Source organism: Trachemys scripta, chromosome 4, assembly GCF_013100865.1.
Source record: "Trachemys scripta elegans isolate TJP31775 chromosome 4, CAS_Tse_1.0, whole genome shotgun sequence".
Lineage (NCBI taxonomy): Eukaryota > Metazoa > Chordata > Testudines > Emydidae > Trachemys > Trachemys scripta.
In genome coordinates, this window is record NC_048301.1 from 124,132,640 (window position 1) to 124,159,557 (window position 26,918).

Here is a 26,918-nt window from a genome sequence, read left to right on the forward strand (position 1 = left end):
ATGTTTTCCTCCCCAGAAAGTGGGACACACTGCAGCATTGACTGTCACAAACTGTTCAATCCAGATTGGAGAATATAGCCCAGAATATCACAATCTGCCACAGTCCTCACTCCAGAACTCTTTCCAAATGAAAAGCTGCCTTTACCATCCAAAGAATGCATCCAAAGAAGTGGGCTGTAGCCCACGAAAGCTTATGCTCTAATAAATTTGTTAGTCTCTAAGGTGCCACAAGTACTCCTGTTCTTTTTGCGGATACAGACTAACACGGCTGCTACTCTGAAACCTGAAATTTACCATCCAAGTGCATTTAAAACAATAGCAACCCTTCCCCATGACTTTTCAGTGCAATGTACAGTTGGGGGGGAAGGGGTACAATGTAATTCCTATGAGCATCCTAAAAATGCTTGATCCTTCCCTTGTTGCAGTCAAAGGGAAATTTACCACTGACTTCAGTGTGAATAATACTAGACATTAAGCTCCTTCCCCTCTACCTCCCAACCTCAGATTCACAGATTCCACGAGAGAGCTTCATGGCATTTCTTTCTGAGTACTGTACACACACAGATCATCACTGTTTTATTTGCAAAGCTCCAGCATTGGGCTTCACATATTGCAACAGCTCATGTACGACTGATTAATCCCACCAATCATGCTTGGATTTCCCAGGTTACATTCCAGGTCATGCCACAACAGGGTGACGTTCTTCCACCACCACCTTTTGCTCCTGCTCTTCCCCACCCCTCCCCCATTTGAATCTTCCTTCTACTTAAAGGGCCTATTTATCCATTGTATATTTGTGCCAGTTTTGCATGAACTTCTCATCCTTCACTGCACAAGAAGCATGCAGCCCTTTTATCACCCAAAGCAGCAGCCACCTCCGGATCACCATTAGAGAAAGAGGGGAAAGGCAATTGCAAACAGTGGGTACAGTTGGCCAGTAAAAGTACGGAAAGAAAGTGCAGGCCAGGTGATAACACAGGAAAAAGTAGTGGATGGGCATTTCATTGTGATGCATGATGTTTTATGCCTCCCACTGAAGATGCATCCTAGCATTAAGATTGCATATTGTTTATTACCATCATGCAACACACCTAAATAGGAATTCAATTATGCATGATTAAAAAGAGACCATTACAAACAGAGTACATTTACTCCTGCCCACAACACATACGTATTTTTTACTAATGATTTTTTGTACCAAATATCATAATGCACAGGGACCATCTTTGTGTTCATTCCTTTTTGCATTCTTTACTTACCTGTATAACCTTAGGTATAATGTGTGTGCCTAGCTGCTTACTCATAACTTTCCTATAACTACTCCTCTGAAACACAAAAAAAGTGATTTAATTAAAAATATTTGTTAACGAGGCATTCCAATCAAGTGTGGCTTCAAGTTTAAATTATGTCAGAATAAATCTCTAGGAATCCCAATCCCCAATTTTTCCATTAATTTAGGGGAAAAGGTAATTCCAAAACAAACAACAGTTTTCCAGCAATTTGGATATTGCAGCATGGCACTAGTGAACGAGAGCTCGACAGAGAAACTGATTGGAACAGAAGTGTTATGCTCACTCTCTGATCTGAGAGAAACGCCGGAGGGATTAAGGGACATACATTGAGAAAATTAGAGTAAATGTTTAATAACTTCAATTATCAAAACTGAAAAGGTTTTGGATAAAGGGGCAATTTGTAAAATATGTAAAAAATTTGACAGCAACTTTTTTTAACCATTTAAAAAAGAAATCTTCCTAGGTCCTATTTAAAACCAGAAATGGCCCCTATCGATAGACTCAGATTCACACATGTCTACTTTAGACCCTCTGAAATCTGCATGCCTATCTACATCTTGCAGATTGAGCTATTGAAAACCTAACAATGTTTGCCCAGGGAAAGGAGGTGGTAAAAGATTAAAGTAGACGGACACATGGAGATAGTTGTGACACACAAGATCGGGCGACTATGTTCCTGTTCCAGGAGAATACAAACAATGGAAACTATTATCATTCTACAGAGGCAGGTGCACATTACGGGTAGACAGACAACAGGGTTTAAAGCAGAAATAACATTTCCCATAGCAAAATTAACCACACTTTTTAATCTTGTGCAGCAGTCATGACAAATCTGTTGGGCAGCATACATGGGATCAAGGAGGAGCTTTCCTATCATCCACAGTATATTTTGCATCACAAAATAAACGGACAGTGAGTGGATCCTAACATGGCATTGTAGGTATTCCACCCTATTGTAAAAGGCAGAGGAGTGATTTTGTGCATCCATGTGTGCTTTCTTCTAGGCCAAGTAAATCTTCCCTTTTCTAGACAATAGTTTGCACTTATAGATTATCTGAACATTTTGAAGTGTTTACAAACAAAGAATTCTCAGAATACCCAGGTGAGGTATATATTAACCTACCTATTACACAGATAGGGATACTGATGCAACGAGAGGTCAAATGACTCCCCCAGTGACACAATAAGCCGAAGAAGAGCACTGTGTAAGCTCAAAAGCTTGCATCTCTCACCAACAGAAGTTGGTCCAATAAAAGATATTTCCTCACCCACCTTGTTTCACAATCCGTGTCATTGTAAGGAAAAGAACTTGGCTGACTTCAGTGCAACCTTGCACTGTATCCAGTGCAGGGATTGAATACCTTAAACATTGGCATAAGTGGTTTATAAAAAGTGTTTCCAGGAGGGTGGCTTTGCATTTGAAAGTGTGTTATTTGCAAAAAAAAAAAAGTATGCACAGTTCTGTTGTGGGTACAAATATAAAAAATGGCTCCTCTAATCAACTGATTGTAAGTGCAGATCAGGTAGAGGTGCAGTTATTCAGTGCATTTAGCATGCGGAAATTGCATTTGCAAGCAAGGAACGTTCACTTTCCCAAGCTAAAAATATAGCCCATTATTCTTTTTCTGGAAAATATTTAATGCAGGAAAGTACTGGTCCACATATACCACTGCAACCAGGAATACAGTTATATTTAAGCCCGAAATTAATACATTTCACATGTCCACGTGATTCAAGTCCTGATGTACAAAAAATACTGTCTAAAAGTAAACTTCATGCAAGCAGCAGACATTATAGTAACAAAAGCTGTGTACCAGTGGATTGCAATGTACAAAAATAGCCATAATTAGTATTTTTTTTTTTTTTAAGTAAGTGGGTAAAATAAGTTGGTTTTAAAAAGTCAGTTACTGTAAGGAAAACGAGCTGGACAAACGAACAGAACTGTCCAAAAACCATCACAATGTTCATCCAATACAGTATCTGACAAATACAATTCACTTGGCTCCACATGGAAATAAACACAATTCCCTGACGTATTGACCCAAGGTTAGTGAGAGTTGCAGGTGCAACCTCTTTAGGTTTAGCCCATTATTTTAGGAGTCTATTCACCTCTTGATATGCACATGCATCAAAGAGGAAAGATCCCCTTGCTTAGTATTTGCTATTGGATAAGTACTAACAATGTAAGCACCTCTAGGCAGCAATTGTCATTTGCTACATGTTTGTACAGCACCTAGCACAATGGAGCTACACCTGGTGGGCATCTAGGTGATACCACTAAGTTGAAAATGCGCTTTATGCAAAGACGGTCTTTGCCTAGGGGAGCTCAGAGTCTCAAGACTGGGTAAAAGTTCTTTATTAGTAAAAATCTGTTAGTTAATTAAATGACACAGAAACAACACTTCAAACCCATTTACTGTTATAATTCATTTCAGAGTGTGCACCTTTTCCTAACGGTTTCACAAGCTCTCAAGTTTCATCTTCTTTGGTAAAGACAATATTTATATACCAATGATCAAAACTGAGCAGAATGTCTGCAAACAACTCAAGTTAGTAGTGAAGGAGAAATAAGTCTAGGCAACTTTTAAACTCTCTCAGTGTAACAAAGTAATGAAAAAAATCAAGCTTTAATTCCTCCTCCTCCCCCGCAGAGCTGTGTAACTAGAGCACTTTCATCACACGTGATCTTCCTAAATGAATTACAGTTCTAGGTATTTGACTGCAGGTTCCTGCCCTTCACTTTCTCAGACAGGTTTCAGAGTGGTAGCCGTGTTAGTCTGTATCAGCAAAATAAAATGAGGAATGCCACAAGTACTCCTCGTTTTTTTCCCCTCAGACAGGTTATTCAAGGACACCATTTAATTTCAGAGGCAGCAGTCCACTCACCCAGCCTAGGAAAACTAAAAGGATAACTGTAGAAGATTAGAGCCTTCGATTCTGTATTAAATACACATGTATGTGAAGAAAAAGACCTGCTGTTTGTACGTTCTACCCTTGGCCAGCCTGCCTCAAGATGACAGGAATCTATTCTTTCCTCTGTCTCTGGCCAGCTGAGTTAGAAAACCTTGCATCCCTTTCTTCATGCATCTGCCCCCATTCTGCCTTGCCCCCCTCCCCTGCCCTCGCAACCTGAGACTTCCATCTGCTCTGTGTGCGCAAGTTTCCTAGCTAGCTTCTATTCAAGCAGAGACAAGAGAGATGGGAGGGGAATGTTTAACTATCATTGGCTAGTTAAAGCAGCAGAAAGAGCTGAAGGGTTAGGACTCGCTCTGATCATTAATAGAACATGAACCACATGCTACTCAAATAGGTCATTACTTTTCCAGCCAGGCTGCTCATGCCCATCCCTCGGGTCAGACATTAACCGTTCGAAGCAGGCACACCGTCAGTGGCTGAGCAACAACGAAAGGTGCATTGCATGTGAAAATGTCTCCCCTTGCTGCAAACATGAGTGAGAATCAGTGCTGGGTCCAAGCTGTAAAGTCTAGATCCAGATTTGGTTCCAACCAGTCCCAGGATTAGAACATCCTGGATCTTAGGGGTTTAATTCAGGCCCATCTCTTTTTGGAACATGGCCTTTCATCCAGATTCAGCAAAGCCCAGGCCAGAAGTAGTTCTCATCCCTATTTAGCAAGGGCTTGTTTCAGCCCCAATGAACTCTTATTGAGTTTTACCACTGGCTTCAATGAGAACAGGATTGAGTCTCAAAGCACTTAAGCAGATACTTAGCTTTAAGCACCTGAGCAGTTCCATTGAACAAAAATGGACCCACTCACATCAAGTTAAGCATGTGCTTAAGTGCTTTACGGAAACCGGGCCTTAGTGAGTTCTAATGAAAACATATTCCTTCCTGGTAGCCTGAGCAAAATACTGATCCTGAACTCCCAATGGAGTCATTGGCTGCAAAGGATGCACAGCTCTTTGCAGGACTGGGCCCTCGATGTGGAACAGAAAAACAAACAAAAAAAGCAACAACTGAAAATAAGGGAAAAATCATCCCATGATAAAGTTAAATAAATAAAATACCCCACGGTGGAGAACTGCTTTTAAATCAACTCATCGGATCCACCAGGACATTCTTCATGGCAATTAGAAAAACTCCTGTTACTAATGTTCCCAAGAAGACACTTACCGTATCATTTTATGGGCTTCATTCACGTAATTAAAAGTGACAATTACAGAACTGTGCATTGGCATCACTTTTAAAATGAGAAAAAACATTAAGTTTTATGCAGAGTAAATTGATGTGGTTTTTTGTTTTGTTTTTGTTTTTTTTAAAAGTAATTTCCTAATGAAAACTAGAGAGAAAAAAATCACTTTCTGGGGTCTCTCTTCCTCTCCTGCTTTATTCCCATTCCCTCTCACTCCCTCCATGTAATATGTTAGCTGGGTTTCCAGGTGGCTGATTTCAGGATTGTAAATCTGCCCTCTCCTTTTGTTTGGCAATAACAGGACCTGTTGTCACTTGCGTTAAAAGCCATCACTTGCATGTAAGATGATTGCTAGGGCCCCGATCCCGTGAGCTGTTCCATGTGAGCACTGCTTCCCTGGAACAATTTGCAGGATTGAGGCTTAAGATGGCAAAATAAGATCCTTCGTTATATTATATATGTACACAGACACACTCTGTTTTCTTTAATAGCTATACTACATACACCACCCTCCACAATATGTAATACACACACGCACACCAATTATTTCTGCACATGTAAATCCCTACAAGCATTTTTAAGAAGCCAATTAAAACATTTGTTGCACAGTACATAGTAGATATGGGGGAAGGGGAAAGGATAGGATCTTTTGAAACTTTTATCCTGTAGGTCTCATTGGAGCGGAGAGTACCCCGTCCTCCAGACAGCAGCTATCTGAAACCCTAAGGAAGGGCAGCATTTTCTGTCCTCTGTATTCAGAAAGGAGAGAGGAGCCCTTTGTACTTGTTTCTGAAGTTGCTTTCAGCTTTCACAATTGTTCTTCAGAACCCAGTGATTGTCACAGACAAACCCAGACAAAAGCCAGGTAATTTCTCTTCTTTCATTACACAATCCCTTTAGCAACTCTAACACTCTTTCTCCCTGCCCAGCATTAGGGAGCGGGTGGGTATGAAAGACAGGTTTGCAACGGGAAGCCCGTTTCATAGTTTAAAACTTTGGAAGATCTAGCACCCCTGACAATCCTATTCCCTACATCTTATAAGGGGGGGATGAGCCCCAAACCAGAGACCCCAAACGACCTTCTCTCAAAAAAGAAATTTCTGAAGATGTTTGGATCCAATCTCTATGGCTGGGCCTGATCACTACAATGGGTCAAACCTAACTGCCGGCTCCAAACTCACCCAAGTTTTGCAAGGTTCAGATTTGAACCCAAATGTTACAGTTTAGGCTCATATCTGTAGGGCACCTTTAATCCCAAAGCATTTTGCAGATTATATCCATTATTATTATTAACTATTTATATTGCTATAGCACCTAGAAGCCTCAATCAGGTGGGATCCAATGTGCTATGTACCACACATGCTAGGGTGGAAAGCAACCAGCAACTGGCACACAGCACAACAGTGCAGGGGTGTAATTTTTGGCCAGTGGTACTGGGGATAATCCCCACTTTTAGGAAGAGCCGTTGGGGAACCCTTAGTGTCCAAGCTGAGCAAACTGCACTTGACAGAGAATGGCCTAGGGGTTAGGGCACTCGCTGGGCACCAAAAGCTAGAGTAAAGTTAGGAAAAAAGTCTGCAAGACAAAACTTACATGGGATAAAAAAAAATACTGTCCATCCCAACCATATTGGAGTTATAGGGATTTCAACACCCTATAGTTTTGCACCCAGATGCTGTACCAGCATGCTGGCCTGCTAAGAGAAATTGGCAATTAACTCCTCATTAAAATTTCATATCACAGCTCTCATCTCTTCTTCCCTCATTGTCTCCCCTCCCCTTCTCCTCCATATCTTGTCTCCCCCAATGGGTTAGTCTCAGCAAAGGGGCCTGAAGCAGCCTGATGCAGTCCATCTGCAATGCTGTGGAGCTGTAATCAATGGCTGGAGCGTTGAACCTCGGTATACAGCAGCCCTCTCTCTCCCACTGACAGCTATTGTTCAGCCCTCCTGTAAGGCTGTCCATCTGTTTCGTTGTTCTGCCAGTGTGGGAAGCCTCCTGCAGGAACCCATATGCTGCAGCTGTCAATCAGGGAATCCACACAGATCAAGGGGTCAAGGAAACAGGTTTTTTTGGGGGGTGTCACAGTTCATGCTATTCTAAAATGTTTCATCTCCATTCACCAGTGACTCCATCCATTAGCTCCGTATCCATTCCCACTGCCACTTCAGGAGGATGCTGGGATTTGTTTGGACATGAGGCAGACGATGATGCATTTAGCTTTCTGGACTGTCAGAGCTGGGATTTGCCATCAAGGGACTCCTAGCTTGCCTTGTACCTCGGAGTTACACAAGCTTTACCATGGGTGACACTCCACCCTTTCCTTCCCGCCTGAGAAGATCAGAGGGTTCTAGGAACATCGGCTAATATAGCCGTACAAACCACCCTTGAGATAGGTGCAGTGGTCACCATTAAAAAGGCAACAGTTTGCATGCAGTGGTATGCTAGATACCACAGTTTCTTCCTATATTTGGAATATGACATAAGCCTTATGGTTAAGTACCAGGATATGGAATATACCTATAATATAACTCTAAAAATATACCCCAGAACAGAAAATTACATCTTTTTTAGAGGCTTTAAAAGAACAGCATAGAGAATGATAACTCTTCTAGAGAGCTCTACAGAAAGGTCATTTTTTAATACATTCTACAGGACTCTTCCTTAAGGGCATGGAATTCTGTGGGCTTTTAGAATGTCAATTGCCATAGGTACCATGATAATTTCATAAAGTGGGGAAACTGAGGCACTGATGGGTTTCATGACTTGTCCAAGGTCACAGAAGATGTCAGGACCCGAGCTGGGGGCTACCAGTTTCCATTCCAACTCTCTAGCCTATGCTTTGTCTGCTATGGTCATTCTTTTCTAATGGCTTCACGTCCTCGTCTCAGCCAATTCTTTTTTCCACACACAGCATGATTCCATAAGTAAAAGAGTGGATACAATCCAATGGCGGTGTGGAGCATTTTCATCCCCCAGCAAAGTTAACAAGAGCTGAGGGTGCTCAGCACATTGCAGGAATCAGGCCTCTTCTACGGATCATCTCAAAATGCTTGGCAATATAAAGGCTGATGTTTGGAGTTTTGATTGTAACCCAATTCTAACAGTCCTCCTGTCTGCTAGCAAGAGAAAAAAAAATTCTTCTCCCATTCCATACTCTGTCCCCCTTGTCCTCTATAAAATTTCCTGTCCTTTTACCTTGTGCTTGCAATTCAAACTAGTTTTGCCAATGTGCCCTGGGATAAAGAGAATGCCTGCGGAATAATTATTGGTATTGTCTTGTTAACACTGCTACTCTTATTATTGGGCCAAATCTTCAGCTGGTATAAATCCACGTAGTTCCACTGAAGGCAATGGAGCTATGCAGATTTAGATCATGTGAGACCCAATCACGAAACATAGTAATGTGTACTAGGTATGAGACGTAGTTTCAGAATTGCTTAAATCTGAGTGGGGCTTTGTTTTATAAAATCAGTTTGTTCTGTTGCAACGATAAAGTAGCACACGGAGAGGCAGAGATCGCAGTCAACACTAAGTCCAAGCCATGATGCCAAATCTGGGGCTACTCTGGGCATCCTGGCATTTTCCACTCACAGGCCACACACCAACTCAGCTATCTTAATTTGTTCTCTCTTTTGCTTCCGCTCCCCCTTCCCGTTTGTTGAGCAAAAGCAGGACACAAAAAAGGGGGAGGCGTGCAAAGGTAGCAAATAAGGGTTCTGTCACTAAAGAAGTGTGCATCAGGATCTCAGTGCATTTCAAAGGGTGAATGCCTGCAATCAGAAAGAACGCTAGCTCTCATGATCAGAGAAATGCTTTTAGAACCAGAGGACTAACACACAAACACTTCAGCAGAGGAGAAGTGCCATTTAAAGCAGCTAAGATTTGACTGGTCTCAGCTCATTTGAACTCTCTGGATATCTGCTCACAAGTTTGTACTTTTCACAAACCAATACTTGCACTGTCACGGAGGGGAAGTCAAGATAACCTCTCTCATTCACCTCGAAACACTCCTCTTGATATAGAAAGCAGGCAGTTTAAACACCACAGTTTTAGGCCTTATAGAAAACCCAAGATAGATCAATTTTGTATTAAAACCAATAGCCCCTCCCACTCAGTTTCCAACCTGCCCCCGTAAGAAAGGCACAGAGAAACAGAAGCTGTTTCTCAGGGCCATTGGTTCCTCACATCACTTCTCTATGTTATTTCGCAGTACATTGCACTCTCTTCTCGATCTCACCCTTTTTAGCATCCCTGTGGCATGCATGCATATCCACTGGGGGGATTACAAGTAGCTCATGCCCTGTGAGCTGTATGTATAAAAAGTCTTTGATACCAAGTGTGAGGCTACCACTAGAAGTAGGTCCCTTCACCCAGCAAATTAACTGGTATGAAGAAGCAGCCAGGACCCAGAGATTGCGATACAGGGCAAAATGTTGGAAGTCAATATGAATCAGCTGATTGACTAAAGTTATAACTGAGGTTTGCAACTGTGAGATTTGCACACAAACGCACACAGCTTTTGATTATGATTACTACTACTACTATTTAAAAAAAGGCAGGAGGATCTGAATAATCTAACTTGCTGATACTCAAGGCAATGGTTGTAGCTCACAGCTTTGGAATTTATCAGCCTTGTTACACAAGTCTGATAGTTAAGGTGACAGTTTTATAATGTAATTGATTTCCTTACAAGTCTCTGAATCACAGGAGTAGGCAACCTATGGCACGTGTGCCGCCTTCGGCACGCGAGCTGATTTTCAGTGGCGCACATGCTGCCTGGTCCTGGCCACCGGTCCGGGGGGCTCTGCATTTTAATTTAACTTTAAATGAAGCTTCTTAAACATTTTAGAAACTTTACTTACTTTACATACAACAATAGTTTACTTATATATTATAGACTTATAGAAAGAGACCTTCTAAATATGTTAAAATGTATTACTGGCACGCGAAACCTTAAATTAGAGTGAATAAACGAAGACTCGGCACCCCACTTCTGAAAGGTTGCTGACCCCTGCACTATAGCATGGGGCAACTCCACTTATGGTCTCTTTGTCTAGGTACTTATTCACCATTGTCACATCTGAGCACGTCACAAACATTAATGGATTTACCCTCATACCACCCCTCTGAGACAGAGTGTACTGCTGCCCCCGTTTTACAAAGGAGGAATGTCACAGTTCAGGACACCTGCGCCTGTATTTTCTCTGAGTGGTTCAACAAGGACACCCACTCTTGACTTCCCCCAGCCATTGCATTTCGCCTCTCCCACTTCTTACCTAGATATTCCCAGCCTGAGCAGTTCCCTGCCTTCACTGTGCATTTCCCAGCAAAGACAACCTGCCTAAACAGACCTGCTTGCTTCACTTCACAGACTGACATGAATGATGGTTACAGATGTACGTTATAGCTTTCTTTAAACAAGCCTACTTCATTCTTAAGGTAAAAAGCACTACAGAAAAAACACACTGAAAAACAACAACAGAACCTACACAAATTCTAATAAGCTTACCAGAGTTCACCCCAACTCTAACATGGGCTCTGGCAGGAGCAGTCTTTCAACACCCCACCATAGGGGTTTCCTCGTGGTTACAAATTCATCACAGCTTCAGCTCAGAACAAGCACACACATGACAAGTTTAGTCCACCCTTTTATACAGATCAGGGGTCTTGAATCTGGAATTCCCAGCAGCAGGTATTTAGCATACGATGGGTCTCTCCTCCCAGGGTGTATCTTCAAAAGGTTGTCTGCAGAGGGGAAGAATTTGCATTCCCCTCACCTCAAGATACTTCCAAGGAAATCCCACTTCAGATATATTGTTCCAAAAAGACCACTGAATTTCCTAATGCCTTCCAGAGATAGCATTTATCTTGTCTTCCTGCTAAAGAAGTTCCATGCAACCTCACAATAGCCCCTACACATTTGTATTTGTAATACAATCAACTCCAAAGATGCTAAACTTAATTCAATAAAGCTCATTCAGGATATCATCAGTCTGTCACAGGGAACCCCGGCACAGCGAGGTTAAGTGACTTGCCACTGGCCACACAAGCAATGTGGCATTGATAGGTGATCTCAGCGTAGTTCCTGAGTAGCAGTCCAGTGCCTTAACCATAAGATCATCAACAGAAGGAATTACTCTAGCTTTATAGCTCTGTTACCAACAGCAGAACTTGACTTAACACCTGAAAACATTCTGTGGAGAGAGATGATTTGGACTTCATTGACTGAATGATGCTAACAAGAAAAACCCAATGCTTCGTAGTTATGAAAGCACAGTAGCTGCTGGGAATTCTCAATTTGACAGTTGATCAGCAGATTTGTAGGGCAATTTCCTGTAGCAGCAGGGGCACCTTGTTGAAACAGCTCTGCTAATGAGCAAACCAAACTCCATTTCCCACCCTTGGTGGACAAAGCCTCTCCCTATATGCTTGTTTGACATCTCCTCCTTTCATCAATGGGATTCGAAAGTGGTGAGAAAAATCATTCATGGAAGTTCCTTTTTGTTCCATTAAGTGTGTCACAGAATACGGTTTATGCCGGTTTCCTTTCAATGACAATAAATGTTGCATTTAAGGCAGATGGGTTGGGGCACTCAACCTTCATTTGAAATGAAATCAACCAAGATGGTCTTTTGACAATTCGGGGATGTCTAGGGCTCTTCTTTATAGTTAGGCTTAGAAGGATGAGATTGTTATTGGTAAATGTTGATTTCCTTGTACACACACAAACCAACAAAAAATATTTCCATTGATAATCATCAAAATTTATAGGCAAAGAAAGTAAAAAAGCTGCTTGAGAACTTATTAAGGATATTTATTTTGTCTATTTTGACATGTGATGTTGACAATTTGTGTTTTAATAGTTATAAAGCTTTAACTTTTTGACTGTCAAATAAATAAATAAATAAATAAATAAATGGAGATATCCTATCTCCTAGAACTGGAAGGGACCTTGAAAGGTCATCGAGTCCAGCCCCCTGCCTTCGCTAGCAGGACCAAGTACTGATTTTGCCCCAGATCCCTAAGTGGCCCCCTCAAGGATTGAACTCACAACCCTGGGTTTAGCAGGCCAATGCTCAAAGCACTGAGCTATCCCTCCCCTCAAGTCTGTCTTTATATAATTATTGCTTGATCTCCTCATTGTCTGACCCCCATAATTTCCCACAATGGTGAAAATGTAAATAAATAAAAATAGGGGAAAAATGCCCCATAATTTTGCACAAGTGTGAAAATTTAAATAGGTAGAAATAAAAACACACTTAAAATAAACATTGATAACTGTCAAAATCAGAAAAAAAAAAAAAATTCTGTCAAGCCTATTTATATTGTTACTTAGAGGGGGCACACTCTGCATTGTAATCTGGTTTATTATTATAATCTTGTTTAAGGAGAATGAGGAGTAACTTTAAAGGAGTACTGCAAAGGGAGTTTGAGGAGATATGAGCTTAAAGGGCAGCATAGCACATGCAGAGAGCAGATGGAATACACGCCACTGATGGGCCACGTTCGGGCCCTGTTATCACACTGCATCATACGCGGTACATCGAGCTTTTATGAAAAGCAAAACAGAGGAGTAGATGGTTCCATGGATTGGTGAGAGGCTCTGGAACCTCTGACCTTCAGGTCAACATTTCTAAGCCAGCCCTGGTTTGATAGTGACTGAAAGTTGTGACTTTCCAGTGGCCCTTGCATGAAATGAATTTGGTGGATCTTAGTCCAATTTACAATAGATGACAGCCCACACCATAAAGATTGCATGCACAACTGGCATTAATTGCTCCTCCACAACCCTGCACTGTTGCAGTCTCAGCAGAGATGCAAAGGACTGATGAGATCACGGAGACAGAGCTCCCTTCTTGGACCATTTAAAGACATTTGAGGCTTATAGGCAGGGCAGCATGCAGATAATTTACTCTGCTGCTGCCCATGCTCTGTGGATGGACAGAGGCCTTTGGTCCCCAGGACTGGCAATCTGGCACCTTTCATCAGCACTATATAGAAGGGAAACTCCCCCACAACGTGGAGCAAATAGCGGGATCCAAAACCCATCACCTCCACATAAAAGCTGTTAATGTTTGTGTGCATGCTCCCCTGGTTCGCCCCACCTCAGAGGTAGCAGCATCTGTCATCTGGTGATTAGCAGATTGCTAATCACACACTGCAATCGCTATGAACAGCCGTTGTTACACAATTCACACAGCGAGTGCTTTGGAAAAGCCGACTTTCTCCTTCTGGACTCGCACGCTAGTTCACTTCATCTCCCCTCCATAGACTTTCCCTCTCAGGGAGGGTACGCGGGGGCCCTGTGGGATTTGCAGCAAGCAGCAGATAATCACAGGCAAAGCCAATAGAAGCAACACCCAGAGAGAGGCGACATGCTTTAGTACACCAACCATACGGTACTGGGAACCACAGACCGAGTTCTAACTCTGACTCACTACGTGACCAGGGTTGAGTCACATCCTCTCTCTCTGCCTGAGTTTCCCCATCTGTAAATTGGGAATAATACCTGTCTTATGTGATGCTTAATTCATTCCTATCCAGGAAGTGCTATTAAATGCTCAGATGGAAGTTGCTAGGGAAAGGGAAAGTATTGTCAAATCGTATCCACCAATGCAGAAAACTCCACCCAAATCCAGCCTAATGGAACAATTCGGTTTCGAAGCAATGGGAACTGCAAATGCTCATCACCTCCAAATATCAGGATCTCAGTGATTTGCTGAAGGCCCACAACATTATCATTCCATATCCTTACGCCTATGTGACCGACAGGGTCCCACACAACATGTGTTCATATGAACCAGCAAGGCAGAATGCCACTGCACGTTCCCTGTCCACAATCCTGAGAGACTCCAGCACCAGCAAGGCTACAACTGAGACTCAGGGCTTGTCTACACAAAATAATTAGACTGCAGCAAGCTGGGGTGTGAATCTACCGCACGCTAGCCAGCTGTTCGGGGAGATCAGTGGCTCTCAACCTTTCCAGATCACTGTAACCCTTTCAGGAGTCTGATTTGTCTTGTGTACCCCAAGTTTCATCTCACTTAAAAATGACTTGCTTACAAAATCAGACAGAAAAATACAAAAAAGTGTCACAGCACACTAGTACTGAAAAATTGCTGACTTTCTCATTTTCATCATATAATTATAAAATAAATCAATTGGACTGTACATATTGTATTTACATTTCAGTGTATAGTACACAGAGCAGTATAAACAAGTCATTGTCTGTATGAAATTTTAGCCTGTACTGATTTCGCTAAGGCTACATAAAAAGCATGTTGTAAAACTAGGCAGATATCTGGATGAGTTGATGTTCCCCCTGGAAGACCTCTGTGTACCAATGGATGAGAACCACTGGTGTAGTCCCTGCTGATGCAGGTTAACAATTTGTTAGAGTGCTTTGATGTAGTTCCTCTTTGAAATGGGATTAGCTCAAAGTGTTCTAGCCAATGGTTAATGCATATCACCGGGGTCCACATGGACAGTTAGACCATGGCAGGCTAGTGTGGGGTAGATTCATACCCCAGCTTGCTGTAGTCTAACTGTTCATCTAGACAAGCCCTAAATTCCCAAACTTCCCAGATCACGTGAAGGGGTCACCCACAGGCCACACTGCTTTTCATACTAGCATACTTTTCATACTTTGCTTCTCTGCAAATGAGGAGACAGTTTGTCACCAAAGTCAGCTCTTCTCTGTGTGCCGCATGAAGTGTTTACATTCTCCTGCACGTGGTGTCACGTAGGTTAAATTGCATCTGCTCGGCTGTATCACAGCAGCCTATGACAAGATGTAACATGTCACAAATATACAGGCCCTGACACAGAGTGAGGTTTCCCCTCTGCTCAGAGGGAAAAGGTTAATGAAGCAAAATTGCATGAGCTGCAGTGTGTGGATGCCCAGGGGTTAAAATTCCCCTGACTACTCATAAACCAGGAAATTACTTGGTGCCTAATTGAATTCCACTGTTCTTTATACTTACCAGGGCCGGTTCCAGGCACCAGCTTACCAAGCAGGTGCTTGGGGCGGCCACTTCGGAGGGGGGGCGGCACGTCCAGCTGTTCGGCGGCAATTCGGTAGACGGTTCCTCACTCCTGTTCGGAGTGAAGGATCTCCAGCCGAATTGCCGCCCCAGATCGCGCCTTTTTTTTTTTTTTTTTTAAATTTGTTTGGCTGCTTGGGGCAGCCAAAACCCTGGAGCCGGCCCTGATACTTACACCTTCCAGGAAAGGTGATCAGTAAAGATCCCAGAGCACTGTCTTTAGGAGAAGGAGTGTTAACCTTTGTGTCCCAGTCAGATTTAATCTCAGGAAGCTACAGTGTCAACCCAAATTGCACTTTCAAATGGATATTTACTTCTGCACCTCCTATTGCTGTGAGCTGCTAAACAATTACTGTATTCCACCCCAGAGATAGCTGGATTTCAGAGCCGTTTAAAGAGCTCTCAAATTATTTCACCTACTGCAAACGGGTACTGAGGTTTTTAGTTAAGGTTTGAAGTAATAGAAGATTATTTGATGGCATTTTATTATTAATATTTTTCTGCTATTATTATACTTTATTTTGTATGAGCTGGGAGGATTGTTTAAGTAATTCATCACAACAAGGGCAGATCCTCTCACTTCATTCAAGAAACAGGCTGTGACTCGAGTATCAGACCAGAGACTCATAAGATGAAATCTTGACCCCACTGATATCAATGAAAGTCCAGATGGGGCCAAGATTTCATCCACAGATTCCACAGCAATAAAGAACCATTTTTGATCATAGAGTCTGACCTTCTGTGTAACATAGGCCACCAATGTCTACCCAGCGATTCCCACATCATGCTTAATATTCTGTGGTTCAGTGAGAGCATACATTTTAGAAAAGCATCCAAATGTGATTTATAATTTAAAATATTGGTGAATCAACCATGTCCTTTGGTGAAAGGATCTGACATTTGCTATCAAAGCATGCCATTGATTGGATTGTCAATGTCTTTTTTTTTTAAATCATGCCACATAAAGCATAAGTAGGGCTCAAACGCAGGGCTAGAAATTAACCTTTTTCCGAAGAAGTGAAGGACTAATCCAGATGGATTATTTATTTCAACCAAGGGCATTCTGATACAACTGAAGCTGATCTGATCTGCTGTGCCACTGCCTGAAGGTGATGTTGCTTTCCAGACACTGAAACTGACACATGGAGTGCATGCCGCTTGCTGATTCTTCTGTTTTAGTGTCTGGACAGCAGCAGCTCTGGGTAGAAGCAACCAAGTCACAACAAGCTCAAGTCAGGTTAGCTGGGGATGCGTCTATTCTCGGTATTTGCCCACATCAAAGCTGACCAATCCCAGATTTGGATCTCTGCACCAGAGTTTCCACTTCTGTTAAAGATCCAGACATGCTTAATTAAGATAGAAAACAAGCTGGGTAAATATTAAACTGATTTACTGAGCTTTTTCTTTGGCCGATGGAATAAGTTAATTAAGTTATTATAGACTGTTCTTGAATTCGGGAAGCAGCTAAACACGCTTTTCACCAAGGTAATGCAATTATTTCAGTACTGTTTTCACCAACCAGGAAGGAGAGGGGAATAAGGCACACAGACAATCAAAGTAGCTTTGGAATCATTACTTTAGTCCCCAAATTTTTCATTATCTTTAATTGGACAGAGGCTCAAGTCACTAAATTTAGATCCAAATGCAAAGCGAGAACACCTCCAGGATCTGGGCTGTTCAAGATCTGAGGTTTTCATTGTGCTGTTAATATAACGCTGGGGGATCATCTGTAAAATTCAGATCTGGATTCATATTTCTTTTTGGAGAGCTAGTGTGAGCCATTGGTGAGTGTGTGTTATAGGTCCTCCTGTTTGTGCCAATCCTCAGAGGATAAGAGTTGTTCAAATCCCCCTGAACGGTCTCTCTTTAGCTGTATCAGAGGGGTAGCCGTGTTAGTCTGAATCTGTAAAAAGCCATTCACAGAATGGCTATCCAACTACAGAAGCAGTTTCTCCTCCCTTGGTGTTCACACCTCAACTGCTAGCAGAGCACCTCACCCTCCCTGATTGAACTAACCTCGTTATCTCCACACTGATTTATACCTGCCTCTTGAGATTTCCATTACTTGCATCTGAAGAAGTGAGGTTCTTACCCACGAAAGCTTATGCTCCCAATACTTCTGTTAGTCTCAAAGGTGCCACAGGACCCTCTGTTGTTCTTTAGCGGTAGCAACTCATGCATTAGTCCTGGAAGTCCCTGGTTCAATCCGAGATGTGCTGACTGTCACACTAGGACTGGGAGGTTTGGTTTGGACAGCAGCCATAGCCACAGTTAGTCTTGTGCCCAGGATTAGCTTCTCTAGTTTGTTAACCAGTATGAAGCTCAATTCAAACTAACTTGGTTATGATTGAAATAAGCGAGGTGCTGTGTCTTACCTTAACACTGTATCCGTGGTCTCTTAAATACTTGTCGCTTGTCTTAAAGATTTCAGGCGACTATTATCCAGCCTCTGGAAAATGGGGCTGGGGTAGGGGACACAAAAATCAGAATGAATGAATGATTTGTAAAGAATCTGTACATTGCCTTTTATACGTTTTCTAAAAGTTCTCTAGAATTTTTAAGCCATGATTTTTAAAAGCAACTAACTAGTGATTTCCGATGCCCAAACTGAGACACCTTAAAGGGGCCCAATTTTCAGAGGGTGCTAAGCACCCCCGACCACCTCGCTCCCCCGCCCCAAAATCAGGACCCCTTAAAAGGTGTTTCTGGTTAGGCATCACAAAGCTGAAGCACTTGAAAAAAATCACTAGTTACAAGTGAAAAGCTTGGCTTTAGCCTCTTGATCGCCATCACATTTTAACGAGAGTCACATTTGTACATTACAGCAAAACATCAAGGCAAATTTTCAGAAGGTCAATTTCTGCTCTCAGTTTCATCAGTGCAAGTCCAGAATAAATATTTGATGTTTTGCCTTGGGTTAAAATCATGCTTTTTAAGCATGTCAGTGGAAGAGTCTTCTCTGGAATATTTCCCCTCTTGGGATCTGAGATTTTGGGGCAGCTTTTATGTAATTGCGCAATTGGATTGTTTTTCCTGAGAAGACTTTTTTTTTTAAAATTCGTTTCTCAAACAGCAAGCATTTGACACAGTAAAGAGTGGATGGAGTTATATGGGGGATGCAAATCTGGAGTAACTGAGAACAGAATGTGACCCCCAAAACAGAAACCATGTAAAATGGACAAACCTTAAAAAGATTTAACATTAGCATCTTTGCTTCACAGAGCTTAGAACATAAACGTCAAAAAAGCAACCTTAAGAAGATGTGATGCGCCACTCCCTCTATGGCGGGCTCTAAATCATGGGATCACAGATATAATAGATAGGTCTTGTCAATTAGATAACGCACTTCTTCTCCCTTAGGATTGTTCCCTACAGTACATTTATTAGTATTTTGTCCAGATGAGGTGTAAAAGTCCCAAGCAATGCAGAGTCCAGTACTTCCCATAGCAGACTACTTCGCAGCCTAATCCTTCTCACTGCCAGGATTTCCCACCTTCCCGGTCAGTCTAAATTTCCCCTCTTTCCCATTCCTCCTTGTTTTACCTCTTTGTACCAAACTAAACAATCCCATTTCCCGCAATACCCTTCAAGTATTTATATAAATTCATGCTCCCCTCACCCCCAATCAATTTAATTATGGTTTAGGCAAAATGCACATATTTTGCTCCTTTAACCTTCCCTCAAAATCAATCCATTCAGTCCCCTGATAATTTTGTTGTTCTTCTCTCAACTCCTTTTCAGTTGGTCAGTGTTCTTCTTGCAAACCAAAGCGCAGAACTGAGTGCGATATTCCAGATGTGGTCACACCACAGCTGTACGAAGCAAACTTCCTCCTGCTGCCCTGGGTGGTGGTGGTCTTTGCACACACATTGCCCAGAACTGAATTTACCCTCAGCTCTCATGACATATGCCACTTTTTTTTAAAAGTCCAGGAAGAAATAAGCCAAGAGGACTCCTCGCTAAGTTGTTAAGAGTGTAAATAGTTCCTCCACAAAGCCCTTATGACCAAAACTGGAACACACAGGGAGAGAGACTGATGTTATGGCTCAGTGGGGTAGTTCCAGATACCATATCACTTGATCATCTTTTTGACAGCATCACCATTCCACTGTTTGTACGGCTAGGAAAACAAGTTGCCTCTAGACACATTCCAGTCACACAATGGCATTAAGCTACAAACCATCAACAGACCTCAGAGAAGCCTTTGTTACAGACATATTTAAAAGCATGATCTTAACCAGTAAGAACAGCCATACTGGGTCAGACCAATGGTCCATCTAGCCCAGCATCCTGTCTTCTGACAGTGGCCAATGGCCGTGGCTACACTCAAAACTTCAAAGCGCTGTCGCGGGAGCGCTCCCGCAGCAGTGCTTTGAAGTGCGAGTGTGGTCGCGTGCCAGCGCTGGGAGAGAGCTTTCCCAGCACTGCAGGTACTCCACCTCCCCGAGGGGATTAGCTTACAGTGCTGGGAGCGCGGCTCCCAGGGCTGGGGCACTGTTTACACTGGCGCTTTACAGCGCTGAAACTTGCTGCGCTCAGGGGGGTGTTTTTTCACACCCCTGAGTGAGAAAGTTGCAGCGTTGTAAAGCGCCAGTGTAGCCATAGCCCAATGCCAGGTGCCCCAGAGGGAATGAACAGAACAGGTAATTATCAAGTGATCCATCCCCTGTCGCCCATTCCCAGCTTCTGGCAAACAGAGGCTAGGGACACCATCCCTGCCCATCCTGGCTAATAGCCATTGATGGACCTGTCCTCCATGAACTTATCTAGCTCTTTTTTGAACCCTGTTATAGTCTTGGCCTTCACAACATCCTCTGGCAAAGAGTTCCAGCGGTAAAGCCTCAATTACGTACCACCGTCTTCAAAGAAAATCTGTTTTTAGTCTCACCTTCCTTCATGGATTATATCTAACCAGATATACCTTCTGCTGGAGTCTGAATGTGAGCTATTAGAAGCCTCACCTTTTCCCAACTCAAGCACATACTAAAAAGGTAATATCCATTGAGTAATTACCAGCTAAGAATCACCAGCTGCTGAGCTCACTTGTGTAACAAAATGCTGGGGGGGGAAAGAAGGACGCAGGAACTTTTATATCCACAATTTGCGATTGTGAAATCACATGCATCTGGGAGAACATCCAAGAACAATGTTTGGCTGTACTGGAGGAGTCAAATTTCCGGCAACACAAATGAAACCAGAGGACAAATCTGCTCTTGCAGTTACATCAGTATGAATCCATGTTAACCCCACTGGAGGAGTCATTCCCATTGCATAGGTGAGAATCTGGAGTAACTCCACTGAAGTCAGCTGAGTTGGTCCCGTTACGCTGGTGTATCACAGCAGAATTAAGCACAATGGGTGTAGTAAGAGCCACCAGCTGCGTTTTATTTGCGAAACAGGCAGGTAACAATGAAGGCGAGGTTGGTGAAAACCCAAACACCACCTTCTCACATGCCCAAATCCCTCAACATCTTTCCCTTGGAACAGGAAGCAGCCCCTCTGCACTCGGTTTAAAGAACATAGTCCCGTTCCTGGGCCCTCACCAGAGGATTCATGCTTTAACCTTTCTGTGCAGCAGGCATGCACCTTATCAACATGCAGTGTTATGGGACGGAAACTACAGCCAGGCTGAATAAAAACCAATAGTGGCAGGCAACCCACCAGACAGGAGGAAAAGGTCAGCAGAAGGTTTTGTGTTGGAAATAAGCTCGTGTCACTGATCGTGCTGAGCTGAGAAGTTAGGAAAGCCAAGTATGGAGCACAGGGACAGGTTTCTAGGTTGTACTAAGAAGGAAAAAAAAAAAATCAATGTAGGAGACATTTACCCCATCTGCAGATGGCTCAGCTCAAGGCCCAACACACTGCTTATAACCCATCTGAGACCTGCACTGTGGACCTGCTCCTGAGGGAGATTGCCTGAGACAGGTCACAGTTACAAACCAAACAGGGACCTCTGAATTAGACTGTAAGGGCTTAAGCAGGCTACGTGGCCTAGTCTGCGCTCTATTTAACTGCCTCCATCCTACTTCCCTTCTTCAGAGAGAGAGAGAGAGAGAGAGAGAATATGGTCAGGGAATGGGACTCAGTGATACCTTAAAGGGAGGGGAAGTGCTATTTGATAAATGAGTGTATCCTCTTCCCTTCCCAAATGGAGAGCTGAGCAGTGCGAGGGCAATATTCCGAGGGCCAACTCTTCCATCCCCCCGTCCATCAACAAGTGCCCGTAGCCAGAGTCAGGAGAGGTGACTTCTGCAACAACGGGGAAGGTGAAAGGAAGCCTCTTTACCCCCAAAGCCACTGAATGGCAGCAGATCCATTTCAGGGTTGCTAAAGCTGTAACTTAAGATCTATGATGGGAAGGAGGGTAGAATGAGAGTGGAATCCACCTATTTTACAAACATATAAAATATACACCAACTGGAGCTCCAGGTCCCCTCCTGCTCTGCCTTTCTCAGCCCTGTTGCACATGGGCACTTACAAAGCTCCTTGTGGGGCTGTCCTCTGCAGACATCTCATTCCCTATCCCGTGCATTGGAAAAGGTCTGGGGTCACCTATGGGTACAAGGGAGCAAGCAGGAGCCTGCCCTGAGGAAGGAAGAAGAGAGAGCAGAAATAGGAAAGTCACACCAGCCGCCGTGACAAGCTCAGAAAAACAATCAACAGTCTCAACAGAAAATACTTCTGTTTGTCCTCGAAGGGCTGAAAGAACAAAGCAGGATTTGTGGTTTCTCACTCCCCTGCAGGAATTCACATTCTGGGACATTCTAAATGCCATTTTTCTACAGAGAATTTAATTATCAGTCATACCCAGAATGCAGCAAGCAGAAAGACACCAACGTGCTCATGCATTGGCACAAGCACCGGGATAGGCTCAAGGCGGTGACATTAAAGAGATCCATATGTCTGAGCCAGAGAATCACAGGAGTCGCCAGTTATGGCTTGACTGCAGAGCTAGCCTGTGCTATAGCCTAACCCTCCATCCATGCACATACAAAAATCTCTAACCTGGTCTTGAGGGTGATTTAAACCAGTGGGTCCCAAACCTTTTGCTAAGGTGACCTGCCAACTGCAGTTTGTCTTTTTTTGCAATTCACTATAACATATAAGCACCCTCTGCCCTGGCACCATAACCCAAACCTTGGCCAGGTGGAGAGGGGAAGCCCCGGGGAATGAGGAGAAAGAGAGGCAGAGGGGTGGGAGAGCAAGCCCACAGCGGTGGCTCCTGTCCCATAGGGCTGGCCCCAGCTCAAGGCACTGCAACTTGGCATGCGGTGTCACAGCATCACTCAGGTTTGGCCCAGCCGCCCCTCACAGTGTGATATCAGCAGGACCCATCCACTGTGAATGACTTTACTGAGTGGCCAGTTTAATGCATGGCGAAGAACCGTCAGATAGCCTGCCAGAAATCCAGCCCAGGCTAGTAGAGCATCATTGTAGTCGCAGCCCCACAGATACGGCTTTGCAATGGGAGTGCTCCAGCAGCGATGGCATTGAGTCAGAGTTTAAGGCTGAAGGAATCACCAGATCTAGTCTGACCTCTCGGGTATCACAGGCCACCAACTCTGCCCAGCACCTGCACACTAACCCAACAACCAAAATTAGACTCAATGTGCTCAACAACTTTATCATTTAGACACAGAATATATTTTTTTTCCTTTTAACACGTAAGGCTGCAGGAGCTGTTGGACGTTCGGATTCTGATACATCTCCAGAAAGGAGGTATTCCTTCAGCAATGTGTCAATCTCTTTTTTTAACAAGATGTTTTGCAGGTTGCTAGCCACCTCCTGATCCCTATACATTGTCTATACGTTTTCCACCTTTTATCACATTCAAGAGCACGGTAACTCGGACCAACACAGCTTGAGCCTGGACAACCCACAGGGTCTTTGTAGCAGTCTGCGTAAGTACTACATGAAATCCCGTCTCCAACAGTTCTAGCAATAAACTGACCCACTAACTGTGGCACCCTGGGAGAATCCAACACCAATTCAGATAGTTCTTTAAGTCGTCTGGGTGCTCACTACTGTCCCACAGAGGTCAGAGAAGAGCTTAGATATCATTTCCCTGTGACTATCCTTCCCCTCTAATGCTAATAATACTGCCAACACGGACATACCCACAGATGGCAGAGATCTGCCAGTCACATGCCCAGAGGCGCCAACTTTGTGATTTCCCCAGGGCTGCTGGACCCCCCACTCCGCCCCAGGCCCCACCCCCATTCCACTCCTTTCCCCAAGCTCCCACCGCTGCCCCACCTCTTCTCACCCCATTCTGCCTCTTCCTGCCCCTGCTCCTCCCCCCCTCAGTGCCTCCTGCACGCCACTGAACAGCTGATCGCGGAGGGTGGGAGGCGCTGGGAGGAGCTGATGGGCAGGGCCGGGAGGCACTGGGGGGAGGAGAAGGAGCTGATCCATGGGGCTGTCAGTGAGTGCTGAGCACCCACTATTGTTTTCCATGGGTGCTCCAGCCCCGGAGCACCCACAGTGTCGGCGCCTATGCACATGCCCATAGACAGATCTTTGCTCTTGGCATCCGCCATTCCCGACCCTGGTCTCTAAGTTCTTCTCAGTCTTTTCACTTCACTTCACTCCACTCCACCCTTATTAATCATGCTGCTCCCAAACCCAGTGTCCAGAACTATCTTCCTGTCCTTCTCTGCACCTTCAGACCCATCTCAAGCAGGCTTCCCAGGCTCTTTACCTCATCCTCCCTCTCCTGAAACAGTCTTTTGTTTGACTGGTCTTTACTTTGGGTCTGACTCTGCAGCATACCATGTGAGGGGATAGCTACCACCAGCTCCTGCTGAAGTAGAGATCCTTCAGCATCTTACAGAACCAGGTCTTTACAGTCTGAGCTCTTTGGAGCAGGGAACAGACATCACTGAGAGGAAAAGGTATCCCAGGAAGAGTTGTGGGTATTAGTCCTACAGTTCCCTCTTGGACCAGATCAAAATTCTCGAGTCACTGCTGACAGAGAACATCTGTTTGGTAGTCACCCTTGTCTATTATAGGCAGAGCACCATAAGCCCATGTCTGGACCTCTGGGGTGTCTCTCCTGTGTGCTATTTCCATCTCCTTAGATAACATGCCTTGGAGCTCTCTAATTAGATGGAAGGAAAAAGTGTCATCAACAAGATGGCAACGTGACCGCTGTTTATTGATTTAGTAAGTGATCTGTATTTACTGATACCCATCCCTTTGCCAGAGTCCAGATGAGGGTCCCCCAGGCTGTTGTCATTGTAATTTCACAGAAAGCTGGCAAGAGGTACCTAGCTGCCAGATGCCATGTCTGTCTTCAGCACACAGGGCAGACATTAGCCCCGCTAGGTGAGGTTTCAGTAACCACAGCTGTGTACAGCGAGGCTATTATATACCATAATGGCCTGTTCAGCATTAGCCAGTAACATTGTGAGTCAATTTCACTAAGACAATTCAATGTACATGATTAAACCGCTCCATCCTTCCCGAAGACAATCTTCAAGCACATCTGGTTTCCATGTGCTACAAAATCCCTTTGACATTTAATTTCAAACCCCAGGCACTTAAAGAGCAGTGACAATGCAAAGGAACATTGAAACTGACATTTCATCCCTGAGCTATCTGATGTGCAACCTTTAGACAACACTGGAATACAGAGAAGGAAGAAAAATATGGGACAATTAATGAAAAACTTAAGTAGAGTCAAATGACAAGGCTGTAAGACGTCCTGGATCAACTACTCTATGGCCTTTAACAACACGGGCTCTCTTCTATTCTACCTCTCTCTGGGGCTGGCTTTCCTTGCCAGAGGCATGCATAGCTCCTAATTATGTTGAGGGGATTTGTGGAAAAGAGTTTAGATCTAGTCTATTCTTGAACACTTCTAAGAAAGAGATCCTCAGTATCCTCCCTTAGCACATTACTCCACTGTGTAACTGACCTCGCTGTTAGGAAATTTTAGTTTAAATAACTTTGCTGCTCTACAATGCCTTTTAAAATTCAAAAATGGCCTGTAGCCTCACAATAGCCCAGTTAAAAGGCATTTATTCCTGTTTTACAGATGGGGAAACGGAGGTATGGAGAGGCTAAGGCCTAATTTATTTATTTATAAAGTGACTAATTTTGGGTGCTCAACTTTAGACACTTAGGTCTGATTTTCAGAGATGCTCTCACTCACTTCAAGTGGAGATGGAGATGTTTGGCACTTCTGAGAGATCAGGCCCATTGTGTCTCCAGCTGGGCACTCAGAAACCAAGGCAGCCAAATTTAGAGGCCACTTCTGAAAACCTGGGCCTGTGCAAAGTTAAAGCAAATTAGTGGTAGAACTGGAATTAGAACCCAGGAGTTGTGTAGCTGATCTGACACTCTACCCGCTCTATCACACTGCCTTGCTGCAAAAGGTTGCAATTGTGTACTTCATGTTTTCACTTGTAGCTTCAGGCCATTCCCTCGTTACACCACTCCTAAATAATTCACTCCTTTTGTATTATTTCTTCCTAAATCTTTATACAGGGTCAACTCCTTACTCTTCTTTTATTCAATCCTTAAGGCAAAGCTCCCAAAACCTGAGAGATATGGAGCACCCACAGCTCTGTTCAAGTTAACAGGAGTTAATGGTACTCAGCACCACTCAAGATTTGGCCCGCTGACTTCAGAGACAGTTAGGATTTCAGGATTCGATTCATGCTGGTTGCCATCACATCATCGCTCTTCCCTTAGGGCTGGATCTGAACCCACTAAAGTCAATAGAAAGACTCCCCACCCTTAGTGGATTTGGACTAGATTCTACTTTCACTTACACCAGTATCAGAGTTACTTGTGATTTACACTAGTGTGAAAAACGTAAGAATCTCACAATCTGTCTACACACTACATTGTAAAGCCCCCTCAATACTTATGTTCTGAGCCTTTTGTAATTTTTACACCTCACTTTACATTCACTCCAATTTATCAATGTCTTTTTTTCTAGGGAAGCAATAAAAACCTGAACTACCTACGAAAATATATTTCAGTGTGTAGGTTTCTGTTTTTCTCTCTCATCTGTACCCTATTCCAAATTATATTACTTGTTTTAGCTCCAAATATATCAGCCTCCCCTCCGCCACTCACACTGCTATGATTTCACTGGGTATGCCTGTAAGTTTTTGAAAGAAATGCGAGCTTATCAACCGCCATGCAGGTTGATGACGTGCAAGTGAGTGGGTGAAACTGACATGTGCAGGTGCCACGTCCCAGAGCCAATTTACAGTGATGAGTAACAATGCACCTGATCCAACCAGAGTAGGCAGTGCCAATCAACCCTGCCTGCTGCCACTGTTGAAACCAAGATTTATATAAGTCTTTGCCCTGGGCACATTAAGGAAAGAACTCATCATTGAAGCCTCATATGTTTTTATTGTGTTCTTCATTTTGAGTCACTGTCCTCTCTTCGAACAGTCTGTCTCCCAAATC

The 26,918-nt window shown here is 43.6% G+C and overlaps 1 protein-coding gene across 34 annotated transcripts in view; it reads right to left on the bottom strand.

The window, feature by feature from the left end:
• NFASC (neurofascin) overlaps positions 1-26,918 on the bottom strand; it is a 187,997-nt gene that overhangs the window by 112,132 nt on the left and 48,947 nt on the right. For 32 of the 34 annotated variants that reach the window (XM_034767198.1, XM_034767196.1, XM_034767197.1 and 29 more), the window contains exon 2: positions 17,864-17,950. The exons of the other annotated variants lie outside the window; for them this stretch is intronic. The gene's annotated coding sequence lies outside the window, so the exon portion shown is untranslated. The remainder of the gene's footprint in view (positions 1-17,863; positions 17,951-26,918) is intronic. 34 annotated transcript variants of the gene reach the window in all.